The sequence below is a fragment of the Taudactylus pleione genome, unplaced genomic scaffold (assembly GCF_031769625.1).
Source record: "Taudactylus pleione unplaced genomic scaffold, aTauple2 ptg000040l, whole genome shotgun sequence".
NCBI lineage: Eukaryota > Metazoa > Chordata > Amphibia > Anura > Myobatrachidae > Taudactylus > Taudactylus pleione.
In genome coordinates this window covers 15,332,249-15,345,728 of record NW_028284442.1, presented here as the reverse complement: position 1 = coordinate 15,345,728, position 13,480 = coordinate 15,332,249, and the positions used below count along the sequence as shown (strand labels likewise).

At 43.1% G+C, this 13,480-nt stretch overlaps 1 protein-coding gene across 6 annotated transcripts in view; it reads left to right on the top strand.

Annotated features, from left to right (window-relative positions):
- Window positions 1-600: 600 nt before the first annotated feature.
- The window catches only part of ATP2B1 (ATPase plasma membrane Ca2+ transporting 1), a 164,096-nt gene continuing 151,216 nt past the window's right edge, over window positions 601-13,480 (top strand). The window contains exon 1 of one of the 6 annotated variants that reach the window (XM_088454405.1): window positions 601-1,262. The gene's annotated coding sequence lies outside the window, so the exon portion shown is untranslated. The remainder of the gene's footprint in view (window positions 1,263-13,480) is intronic. The other 5 variants (XM_088454406.1, XM_088454402.1, XM_088454401.1 and 2 more) reach the window with 5 other exon arrangements.

Genomic DNA, 13,480 nt, shown 5'->3' with positions numbered 1-13,480 from the left:
TAGGACATGCAGAAATGTTAGTGCTGTGAGACAATTGAATGTCCACCTTTATTACACAACTACAACACCTAATTACTATGGCTCGTTTACCTGGTGGACTACATTTTCAGCAGTAGTGACTCGGGTTTAGCAATGCACCAAGGTAGCTGACAGTCGGGTCACTGATTTGCAAAGCCCTACCTTCATTAATATGCAACTATTATTTAATAAATGATGACTGAACGAACTACATTTTGCATCATACTCCACATGTAAGTCAATTCCACTTTTTTCTGTCCTTACAGGTAGAGGAATTCCGGCCCGGGCTAATGCTGTGACTGATGGAGGCATGAATGGGGGGATGTGTGTATGTAGAGCAGCAGCGGAGGGAAGCCCATGTGTAGGACACTTACACCATGGCACATGCCAGTCACCAGCTCTTGCACAACACAACGTCCCCGCAGCACCATATGATGCAGCCACAGACAGAGACAATGTACAGAGCGACGTCATGGAAATAAGTGCGTCAGGACCAATTAGCCAACAGCAGTAGCCCGGGTGGGCGTGTCCAACAGGGAGGCAGGGCGGGCACTCCGGTAGTGCCTACTCCAGGGCGCGGACCAATGTCCGAGCGGAGGCGCTGAGGGCGAGACGTCACTAGTGCTCTGGTGAGCCGCGTGGAGCACGTGACGGCGGCTGTGGGTGAGGTGGGCACTGAGGGGGTGTGAGCCGGGGAGGGGGTGTCACGGCTCCTCCAGCACCTCACACATAGCAGCATAAGCAGCAGCTTGCGGCGTCTCTCCGCGCTCCTCCTCCTAGCGGGCAACTCCGTTATAGGGACAGCCGGTGCTTGTATCCCGGACTTCCCCTGCTGCCTTGAGCTAGTACGGGGGATGTGTGCTGGCAGCAGCGCTGCTGGGTGACGGGCAGTTCCGGAGACTGCGAGTTGTGCTGTAGCGGTGCCCGGGGAGGTGCGGGGCTGGCGGCCGGCGCTCTGCTTGTCATTTCAGTCAGGTCTGTGTCTCTCGTCCTCGCCGGTCCTCCCCCTCCTCATCCCGATCAGCAGCAGCCGCCCCCCTCCTCCTCCTCTTTCCCTCCTCCTCCCTCCCCCATCACCTCCCCAGCAGCTCCTGCCGCCTTCAGTCTGCGTGTGAGGGAGAGAGCGGCCGGCCGGCGGGGGAGCCGGGGGACACCATGCTGTGAGCGGGCACCTCCTCTCTCTCTCTCTCCCCCAGTGCTGCACTCCCGGGACCGGACTCCACCTGCATCGCCTCCCCCTACAGGTAAGCGGCCCGGGCTGGGACATAACGGGATGGAAGTGTCCGGGAGTGGTGCCGCTGCAGCCAGGTCCCCATTCTCTCAGCCATATTGGCAGGTGCGGGCAGTGCCCTTTGTGCTGGTGCAAGTCGTGTACCCCCGGCTCGTCCATCATCGCCCAGATGCAGCCTTCCCGCTGATGTGTGCCAGGCACGTCTCCTGGGCAGATGGCTCCAGCAGAGCAGGCCGGTGATGCCAGCACACAGGGAGATGGCCATGGTGGTATTATCTGCAGGTGGTTTGTATGGCCGCAGCAATGGCATCAGGTTCCACAGGTGTTAGTGGCCATTTGATACCCTCGCCTCACCTTTGTGTGAGTGACATAGATGCCCGGGGTGCGCACCTGGAGCCTCTATGCCAGTGGTTGTAGTGAGGTGCCTGGCTGCTTTGACCTTGAGTCGGGCTGGAGCTGTGTCTCTGGGAGCTGTGTGCCCTGTGCTGGGGGACTGTACGGGGCAGACACAGGTCAGGGAATGGGCAATGTGTAAGCACAGTGCAGCCTGGCTACAGCCGCTGTGCTCTCCTGGCTGCATACATGGGTGCAGCAGATTTCTGGTGACTGGTAAGGAGAGCAGGAGCTACGGCTAATTCAGTATAAACTACTTGTCATTGTACTAATACATGGATGGGGGATGGAATCGGGCACATACTGGCCTTGTAGTGCTCCCGGTAAGGGCCATCATTTAGGGATGGTAAATGAATCGGACTTGTGTACCTTTATGCGTGTGCTGGTCGGATTAAATAGCTGGGATTAGTCTCCTGGCTGCTTATGATCTCAGATGGTGACACTGCTCTATGCTGGGGACACTGCAATAATCTGGAATTTACCAGCTACAGCTTTTACCACACATTGCTATTTAGTCCGCAGACTTTTCATCTATTTGTTTTCATTGTAGTCCTGTATTTAAACGACTAGACCATTGCCTTGATCCCTTCATATTTTTTTTTTTTGCTTTCGATAATTTCATACCGTTTTCTTTGGAGAAATATATATATATATATATATATATATATATATATATATATATATATATATATATTTATATTTGCTCATAAATTGTTTGGATAGCTTGATTGTGTTAAAATGTGGTGGTTAAAAGAACACTTGTTTCTTTGAAAGTAGCTTGTGCAAGAATTATACAGTATGTATCAAAATTCCTTAATGAAATGGTTGGAGAAAAAAAAAATGCTGCATCGTTACACTGGTGAAGGGAATAGTCCTGCAGACAAGACCACTGTGGTGTGCTTACAATGGCCATCCTGTTTAAGGTGTATCTCTTTGCCTTCTGACTATACCTTTACACTGAACTCTTGCCTTCTTGGCCAGTAAGAAAATGTATGTTGTAAAAGTAGATGTTAAATCTTGAGGTCTCTTATATATTTATTGGTGTTAAATACTGTATGTTATTGTGACTGACTTCAGTCTGTTGTGTCAGGAGTGACCTATCATTAGAATGGATGTTTTCATGTATCTTTCTCCTTTTTTTTTTTTTTCTTTCTTCTATTCTGTGAGCTGCTAATTTCTTAGGTGATTGTTGTGCTGAGCTTTGATCTATTTCTTCCATCATGCACTCCCTGCAATGCTCTTCTTTCTGGCGTTCTCTAGATTAGGAGTCACTAGAATGGTGATTTGTGTGTGAGATTGTCATTGCAGTAGTCCATTTTTTTTTTTCCTTCATATCTGCTTGACATTGTTGTTGGTTGTGAGCATAATAGAGAGCTCCTTGGGGGAACAGTTGGTTACTTTAGCTGTACAAAACATGTCTTTGTTATATATATATATATATATATATATATATATATATATATATATATATTAGTGGTAAAGCTGATCATTAGTGTTTTTAATATAAACAGCTCAAAACTTATGCTTACAAGTTTTTAGATGTATCTGTTTTGTAAAACAGCCAAAATGTTTAGGAAGTATATTTCTCTATATCAGCTGATGTGGCTGAACCAGAGGTTCCCAAACTGTTTTGAATCACAGTGCCCTAGAGTTATCAGCATTTTTTCACGATAACCCCTAAACCAAAACTTTCTTATTGAGAAATTCAGAAAAGAATTGAAGTAACTTGTGCTTACCTGTCATCATTGGGGTCAGTTATGTTTTGATAGACAGGGTAGTGCTTAAGTCTGTCCACGTATTGTATGATTTGCCACCACCAGCACTGGTTTTGCGTATTATGTTGGGAATACATAATTTGATTTGGTCCTGGAACTCCAACTCGTGTCACCTAGTTTGGCAACCATTGAATTAACTTCTGTCTAAATCTAGTAATGTGCATCATTGACTTTTCAAACATTCTGTAATTAGGCTGTAGACATTGTACATGTATAATATTTCAGTCAGAGGTAAGGTGCGTGTACACGTAACGATTTTTTGAACGATTTAACTATAACGACGTCGTTATTGTTTAAAAAATCGGTCAGTTTCTGAGTTAGAACAATGAACGAAAATTGTTCAAGCGCGCTCCCGTTTGTAGTTCATTTCAGACTGTCCAACATAACGATTTTCATTAAGGGAAGTAACATTTTTCGTTCATCGTTGTAAAAATCTTCCAGTACACTTCAAAAAATCGTTCACTTTTCAAGGGAAAATCTGACAGAAAATCTGACAGATAATTGTTGGTTACAGAATAGTTACATGTGTATGCCCCTTTATTGTTTAATCTCACAACCACTGAGTAATGTCTGCTATAGAAAAGCCATTGTTACAAAATTGTTTAAAATGTATCTAAAATGTGTACCTGCAGCTTCAACAGCATGTACACCTATAGGTTTGAATGACTCCAAACATTATCACTTAACTGCTGAACTCTTATCATTTTGGTTGTTGCTCTCAATTGAAACTATATGTATGCTAATGATCCAATTACAACTGGTTTCTTATTTCTTTACTGTCCTAGCTGCAGTAGGTGTACACTAAGGAATACTGAAATGCAGGGCTCCTTATAGTAATGATGTCATTGTCTATAAATGGTCATAAAGCATGATGGATATTGGGTTTACTGTTTGCACCTACTTTGCCTCAAGGTTCAGAACTAGTAATATAGATGCCATTTTATAATTGATGGAGTGGATTTTGAGCATGAAGGTGTCATGTAATAGTCTACTATAACCTAAAGGTTACATTTTATGTTTGGGTTGATATGTGAAATTAGTTTGTAATTTAAAAAAAGGAATCAAAGGTAAAGTCTAGTTCTTTTGCTGTACACACTTGACCTTAGTAAAAACATACATGCAGAATCTACTTAAACATTTTTTCAAATGTTATATGTAGATATATATAATTTTTTTTTTGTACACTTTGCATTTTTAAAATATTGTGGTTTTCTTTTATTGGGCGGAATTCAATTGATTCCTGCCCCCATCGCGCCTGACGGAGCTATTCAATTCTTGCTCCTGTCGGGCACGATCAGCTGACAGCGCTACATTTCAGCTCACAGCCCCAGGGGAGTGAGAGCTGAAATGTGCGAAAAGTGACATGTTTGGGCGCCCAAACATCACTTTTCGCGATCGCGCCCAGCACTTTGGTCGGGTTTAGCTGCTTTACTAAACCCGACCACTTTTTGCGCGATCAGCATGAAAATTTGGAACAATTGCATAGCGGCCCGCAAACTCCTGTCACTTTAGACGGGAGATGTGGGCCGCAAAAACAATTGAATTCCGCTCAGTATGCCTTTTTTTAAAAGTGGTAACAGATGCTCAGTAGCAAAGATAATGCTAATCTTACACACATGAACAAGTAATGAACATTCTAGTTTTTATTTATTTTGATCCCTTAATTGTGTGATTAGGCAGGTGTGTAATATCGAGGATTCCAATTTTAGATTCAAAATGTCAGTACAGATGAAGCAATAGTACAAACATTTTACAATTCATGGTGGAGAATGGGATGGTAAGGCAAGGGAGTGACGGAGGCAGGAAAAACACGTGCCAGGCTAAAACTTGAACTAATGGCAGAAAAAATGGGCAATACACTTGGAGATTACGGGGTGGATACAACATCACATACGACACATGGGAGGCAAACTGTAAAAAGCGTTCTATGCCATATACAGTTGATGGACAGGATCATTTTACATTTTGTGTACTGTTTATTATACTATATGCAAGTGACTTGCTGGTTTCTGATCTTGTACGCACTTCACTGAGGAATTTGAAATTTCCTGGATGTTAAACAACCCCCCACAGCGATTTGAATGAAGGCATTGCAGTGTGCTAGTTTCCCAATATTAATGTTGGTCTCGGGTAATGTAGCAAATTGCAATATGACACACTGCTCCATTTTATTTTGAGAAAAAAACTTCAGCTACTTTGGAGCAGGTGATATCAACATCACCTATTTTGTAATGTGATTTTTGAATCCATAGTGTTCAATATCGTACAGGCTGTATGCACAATATCATTAACTATGCGCGCTCCCGTGGATCGTTAACTGTCTTTCATCGCCTGTACTTGCAGGGCAACCTGATATCGTTTGGTTCTGCAAGTTCAGGGATGTGACAGGTGACATCACTGAACGTTATTGTTAATGATATTGTTCAGTGTGTATGCTCAATGTCGGGAACGACATTTAGACCCAGAGTTCATGGTAAACACTTAACGATATCGCTCATGGAGCATATCGTTAAGTGTGTATGCGGATTTAGATCTTCAGTACAGTAAACTGTTTTACAAAGTTTTTTTTGGCATTTTTTATAATTTTTATGCCTGTAACTAGCATGGAAGCTTAGCAGGTGGATATGTCATATTTTAATTCTTTTATGAATGTCTATCTTCAACGGCTCACTAATGTTGGGACATGACTTGTATTATCCTCATAATGTTTGCCTTTGTTCCTAGCAAATGCATAACGAAGATGTCTACTTGGAGCTCAGTGTCCACATAAGTGATTTATCTCTGACCTCATTCCTTGCCTGTCCATTATTACGACTTTTGTCAGAGCATCCTTTGTTACAGAACATTTTGGTTAGTTTGTATCAAGTTGCTTATTAGAAGCTTGTGACATCAGGCTGCATGTGACTGAAATAGAGCCGATGTTTGCAGAAAGGCCAGCTATATATGTCTCAAGCTTTTGTCATTGAATGGCTTTCTGAATGTTCAAGCAATTTCTCTAGTCTCCTGTTTGTTTTGTCACTAATTCTTATTGCTTCCATTTTCCAAATGTTGCATACAGTAACCAAAATTGTTTCGTCTTCTAAATATACTTCCCTTAAAAACGTATTGTTTTGACACCCTTGTCAATATTTCCCTAGTGTTTATGTCCTGCAATAGATGTTTGTGTGTACATAAAAATTAAAGAAAAATACATTTTTTAATGTCTGTCATTTGAAAATCATTAGTGTTAGCAGATGAAACAATGATGAGGGTAGACGGACCAGTTTGCCCAGTTCATACATACACCATCCTATAAATGCTGAATGTATTTAAAGGCAGTGAATTTTTATAGCTATGTTACTAGAGTTTGATTTTATCTGAAGTTTGTATCAAATAACTGATGCATCTGTATTTGCTAAAAATCCATAGCTGTCTTTTTGGCCTTAAATTTCGAAGCCCTTTTTTTTTTTTTTTGCTTGTCCTCATCCTTTTCTGTTCCAAGGTGGCATCAATTCATGTGAAATTCCTCAATAGAAAATACTTGTTAGCGTAAATGCCAGTGTTAATTATTAAGCAAATTAATATTACCACACACTTGCATGTCTGATGTAATATCAGAACATGTCATAATACATTTACCAGTATACCCAAGTATCTTTTTGTGATACCAATTGCCATAATAAATCTGCTAATCGAGCATAAACATAGTGTGGTGATACTATTTTGACTAAAGATTGGAGGCTGGTAACGTCACACCAGAGCAGCTTTCAGTCTGTACTGAACCAAGTTCTGTATTTAAGGCTTCTGTGTTTTGTAGAATTCTGTCTTATTGGGGGAGTTCAATTCAGCATAAGTTTGTTAAGCTCCCAGTATGAGTGCCCAGAAATATTCAGTTATCCGCTCTGTAATTCCCTGACCAGCGGATTTCTACTCACATTCTCCTGAGTTGTGAGCAGAAATCCGCACTAACTAGTACCTCAGTGCATTGTCACGTGCAGTAACAGCATTGTATCATACGCATAAGTTGGAAAATGCAGCTTTTTATCATCTGCGGCGGACGTGCTTGGCCGGCTGGATCACTGCTCTTCTTGAACATCTATCCTGCTGTTCTCAAAAGCAGTGCACCAAACCTGTTTCCTTCACATGTTATCGCCATACTCCTCGACAAGTTAACTATGAATTTCAGCTGCCCATGTGCCCTTTAGACGCATAAATCTGATAACATTACTCACCTCAATGTTTGACCCCGTTTCCACCATTTTACATCTGATGTTGGGACAGTATGACTGAAGTGAGACGCAGTCTAATGGTCGTGAGGAGAAGCAGTGGTCCACCAGCTCAGGCCTGGTGGAAATTTAGAACGAAATGGGGAACCTTACACACGTGAGAGGTCTTTTTACCTTACTTATTGAACCACCCTCCTATTTTTGAGAGATTTGGTTTCCCGATACCTAGTAGGTTGACATAGAACAATTCCCTCCCCCCTCCCCTATACAAAGTTTTTCTCCCAAGGCTTCATGATAAAATAGGTTTCAGCGTGTACGGGTGCGCACCGATCTGGCATTCCTTCCGTCGGATCTGAGCATTCACTTGATCGGCAGCAATATTTTGGATAATGTGTACCTAGTCTACAACTGCATTGAAACAGGACATGCATTCTAAATAACACACTACATGTTAAAAATATGCAGGTTATTTGTTTTACATGTGTTAACTTGTATTAGAAACTCAAATTAAACACCCCTTTAATGTATGTGCCAGTATGGATTGAATTCTTACATTGAAATTCTATCTGTCCACCCTTCAAGGTGTGTGTACATCACCATCCCTGCTGTAAGGTCAAAACCATGTTCTTCGTTTCACTTGGATGCCTCATTGTTGCAGTCTTTGTCACCTGTCTATTGTTCTACACCCATTTCATTTTATTGAGTTGGATCCGATATCTAAACACATAGCGGCTAGGTTTTCTTTGTCTTCATGTTGGTCATGTATGGTGCATAAGCATTGCCATGGATACGTTAATAGGAGTTTGCGTTGCTTTTTGAATAAATAACATTTAGCTACTGCTAAGCATTCTGTAAATTTTTATCCATTGTAGTTTACCCCAGTTGTAATTAATTTTAGGGGGTGATTAAATTCTTTATCGAATTTACCTCCCGGGTGCTATTCAATTACTTCCCAAGACTAGCCCCATGGCTGCGCTTATCGCAGATTTCTGCTCGCACATTGGTGAGGTGCAATTAGATATCCGCATTAAGTAGGGTTTCAGGGATAGTCACGACCTGACGGCTGCATCACGCCCAACATTTAACACTATTATGGGAACTCATGGCTGTCGAAGGAAATAATTGAATAGCTCCTGGTCACTTAGCGAAATAATTGTTTATCTCTCTTAGTGTTATACTAAATGCAAGTGACTTGCATTTTGATCTTGTACGCATATTTTGAGCATGTCTGAAATAGTGACACATGTTGCTTTCTGATGGTTCAATGTACACAAACTTTGTTTAATGCACAAAATTATTAAAAATACTGTATAAAATTATCTTCAGGCTGTGTTGTATAAGGTGAATATGAAACAAAAATGCATTCTGTGTTTAGACTTGGGTCCTATCCCCAAGATATCTCATTACGATATGCACATATTCCAAAATATGGAAAAATGTGATATCTGAAATACTTCTGGTCCCAAGCATTTTGGATATGGGAGACACAGCCTGTATTTTAGTAAAACAAAACAAAAAAACACCTCCTAATAGGGGGGTGTCGAGCACCGCCCTGTGGGATGTATTGTAATTCAGAAATGCCTATGTAACCTTGTCTCCCGACCCACACCCCAGTGGCCATAGGAGCTCATTCAGACTTGCTCACTAAGATGCATACTCTCATTGCTGCCGATGGTATGCAGTGTGTATGCATTGTGCCCATGCATCTCAGTGCGCGTACCATAGCGAAAGTTCACAATGCATTCGCTCGCTGTGCATAACTCAGTCCAGCAGAGTGAGTGACAGGGGAAGCCGTTTTAGGTGGTAACAGATGCTGGCCATTAAAAATGGGGTAGTGGCGGTGCATAGGCAGGCGTGCCTGAGCATCTCAACGGCGTTTTAGAGGTGTGCAAAATTAAAAGACCGTACACGTCACCTGGCTTGTTTTTTACACTGAAGTGCTTTCGGCAGGGTATGGTCAACCTCAAGCGCTGCGATAGCATCCGATGTTACCCGATGTACCGATGGTTGCATACACTTCCTGGACATGACATGCACAAGTGGGCGTCTTAAAACAGGCTGGTGGGTGTCTGCATACACTATGTGATTGCTCTCTAAGAAATACTGGGCGTGCTAATGCATTGCTGTGCGATAACACTGCCCATACAATTTGCATACACATCGTGCGAGCGGCTCTGAATTGGGCCCACAGGTCCCAAAATAAACTTTGTACCCCATCCCAATGTCCATAGATTGCAGATTGTACACCCTCCCTCTCGCTGCCTATATATCTAAAGTTACAGCCCTTCAAAGGTCTTAATTACACAGCATAGATCTAGATCAGTGGTTGCCAACACGTCGCTCACAAGCTACCGGTGGCTCGCGGACGCAATCGGGGTAGCGCACCTTACTGCGGCATCAGCTTGCCTTACGGCACTAAGCTCACGGCGCACAAGCCGCGCATAGGATGTCATACGTGATGTGGCAGCAGGCTCGCCACTGACATCGTTAAGAGCAGCGCTGACAGTGTTCTTTAGAGCCGCTCTGATGGTGTTTAGAGCAGCACTGACCGCCCACTTTGGCACTTGTTTGGTGGGAGTGTGGGACCAGGCCATCCAGTGTCCCACCTACAGCCATAATACACCCAGCAGCACTGTGCTCCCTGCTGACAACTCTCAACAGGCATCAGAGGTACAGATTGGGCACTTTGGCTGGGACTTTATCTCCGTTCACTTTATCTTCTTCCAAAGCTTAGAAGCTTTATCACTGTATTAATAACCAAATATGTCACGGAAAAACAACAATGCATTTATTAGCCAGATTTTAGCTTTCAAAAATAAAATGTGGCACTTCAAGATGTCTCATTTTACTCAAGTAGCTCCCACCCCAATTAAGGTTGCAGACCACTGATCTAGGTACTATCACACAATAGACAACACATAAAGGTGCGTATAGTATTTAAATGTTTGGAGTTAATCTCAAATATGTGTACTTCCATATAAGATCTAAAGAACTATCTAATCTCTTTAAAGGAATTCCTCCTGTCTCCAATTGAATAAATGTCTTCCTCTTTGGTGCTTTTGGTCCTGTGTTATAGTTACAAATATTCCTCATAGTGTAGTGTATATAGTTATATAATGTATATAAAAAAAAATTAGACTTGCGTAAAAGCAATATTAGTACGGCATATTACATAGTTACTGAACTGCTCTTGGAAAGATGAAAATTTCCAGAATGTCGCTGCACTCTTCACAGCTCCTAGCTGTGACTGTCTTGATCGAGGTGTTCTGTGAATAGTTGGCCAAGCGCTATGCGACTGGTTTCGCTGCAGTATCCGCTTTCTCAGGAATATGGAGTGCATGAGATCTGGGTGCTTTTTATAGGGCATGTGCTACAATCAATCAATCAATCCTGTTTCAATAAATCACAAATTAGATGAGGTCTCCTTTTTCTTAGTGTGTGTATGTTAATAAATAAAAATAAACAGTCTCTAAAATATATACAACTTTTATTTCTTGTACTGTTTCCACCTGTGTATTAAACGTTTATTTATCTAATATTGGATAATTATTTCTGATGTATTGAAACAATAAATTTGTTTGCTATGATCAAAATGGCATCCGTTTTTATATTCCTAATCTTCTCGACAATTTTTCTTATTTATAAAATGACCTTTTTTCCTGACCTGAGATTGGTGATCAGAGGAGAACGTCAGTTAACCTCCTGGCACTTTGAGCCACTAAGCGACTTAGCTTGGTGCTGGCCGGACTTTGGAAGGACCACACCAGAATGCCGATTGCCAGGCATTCTTGGGAGCATTAAGAGCGTGCTGACGTCATAGCCCGGCCCCTACAGTAAGAGGAAACGATCTTCTCTTACAGGGTGCCAGAGAGGAGCGGTATCTGCAGTTGCATGAGATGCTGCAGAGAAAGGCCACCTGTCTGTCACATCCCATGCAACGAGGCCAGGTAAATGGTCAAGAACACTGCATAGCTTGGTGTCTTCTTCAAAGGTGGATACCATTTTTTTCTAGACCATACTCTTGGTCATTAATTATTAGCTTAATCTGAATGTTTACAACTTTGTTGTTGCAGTCCAACTATCTTTTTACAGATTAATATACTTTCATCTAGATGTAATACTCTCTTCTTATGTGTAACAGTGTCAAACCCTCCTGCAAAACCCAAATAATCATTGATTGCGTCGAGACCCAGTTTGTAGATTACTACCTCATACAAACTAATGAAATTGGGCTGGGCTGACTGTTACTTTATGAAACCATGTAGATATGGTTATCAAATTTATTTTCCACAATATATACCAGAATAGCATCCTTCCAAAATGATTTACACATTACTTAAGTCATACTTGCAGATGTAAATTTTCCTGGCTACATCTTTGTTTCCGTTCTGTAAAGATTGAGGCAACAGGTTGGTCCAATACAGGGGAAAGTAATTCAGATTTCAGTAACTGTCAGACCAGGGGTAAGGGGATGTAGTCAGCATCCCAGCGCTCCGGATCCCGACTGTCAGAATACCGGCTCTGGAATCCCGACGGTCATCAGAATCCCAACAGTAAGTATCAGGGTTAGGTTTAGTATTGTTCCCGCTAGTCTGTCTTCGCGGAGCGCCGCACCCTGCCTGATTTTTAAGGGCAAAATGCTCCCTGCCCTTCTAGTGGCACCCCGATTAAACAGTTTGACCTGAGCCTTCCCCACCCAGGGTAGGCAAACTTTGGTACCCCAGCTGGTGGTATTGGGGCATGCTAATGAGTATTTCCACAGGAACTGGAGTGTCACAAGTTGCCTACCCCTAATCTAATAATTACTTATAATTAAAATGATTTAACTTGGGTTTTGTAGCAGGTGTAAGTGGATGCCACATGACCTAGATGTTTTATCAGTCTTAGGTTAAGCACTGGTACATTTTTTGCTTGCCTAATCTGGCCCTAACACACTAAAGGGGCCTATCCATTAGACGACTTTTTGAACGATCCGACCAAAACCGGGAGGTTTTGGTTGGAACGTTCAGAAAGTCGGCTAATGGATAGCCGGCAAGGACTAGCGATACGCGTGCACGTTGGGTCCTTGCCGACCCCGACTATCTGTGGAACATGCCTGTCAACCTGATGACGAGTGTCAGGTTCCACATGTTCACAGATTGGAGGTCGGTCTCCTGCACTGAATGACGTTCAGTTTGGGCACCGTAGTGTTCCCTCTAGCTCCGGCGGGAGGCAGGGCGCCGGAGCTAGAGAGGGCATGTCTGTGCGCACGCCGAAGGCACGCGGTCATCAAAAGGGGGCGTGTCTATAAGATGCGTCCCCTTTTCGTCACTCTTGGGGGCGTGCCCGGCACTTACGGACACGCCGGGTAGCCCCCAAGCCCTGCAGACAGGGAGAATAGATGCCGGGCGCATGCGCCCGGCGTCTATTCTCCGGCGGTGACCGGGTCACCGCACATTTCTTCGCCCGTGGGACACTGCGACCCGCGGGTGAAGACGGTTCCCACAGGCTGTTAGGGCAGGGAGCTTTTTGCCCTCCTTCTGGAGGGCAGGGCGCTTTTTGCCTTCCAGAAAGAGGGCAGGGCGCCGTGCCCGCTAAAACGGCCTAGCGGGAACGCTAGCACCACACCCGGCGACCTGAAGGACTGAAGCTAGACTGTCAGTTTTACAGGTTGCCCAATGGATAGGCCCCTTAACTGCGCAATAAATTCTGCATGCGTATGCCCGCTATTTATTGCTTATCCTGGGGGTCGTGCAGATATTCTGCAAATTGAAGTCTTGATCAATATGGAGTACATAAAATGACTGTAGGGGATTTAAGTAACTTTATGACAGTTTCAAAAAAATTGGTAAACACCTGTAACTTTCAGCTGTAAGCTT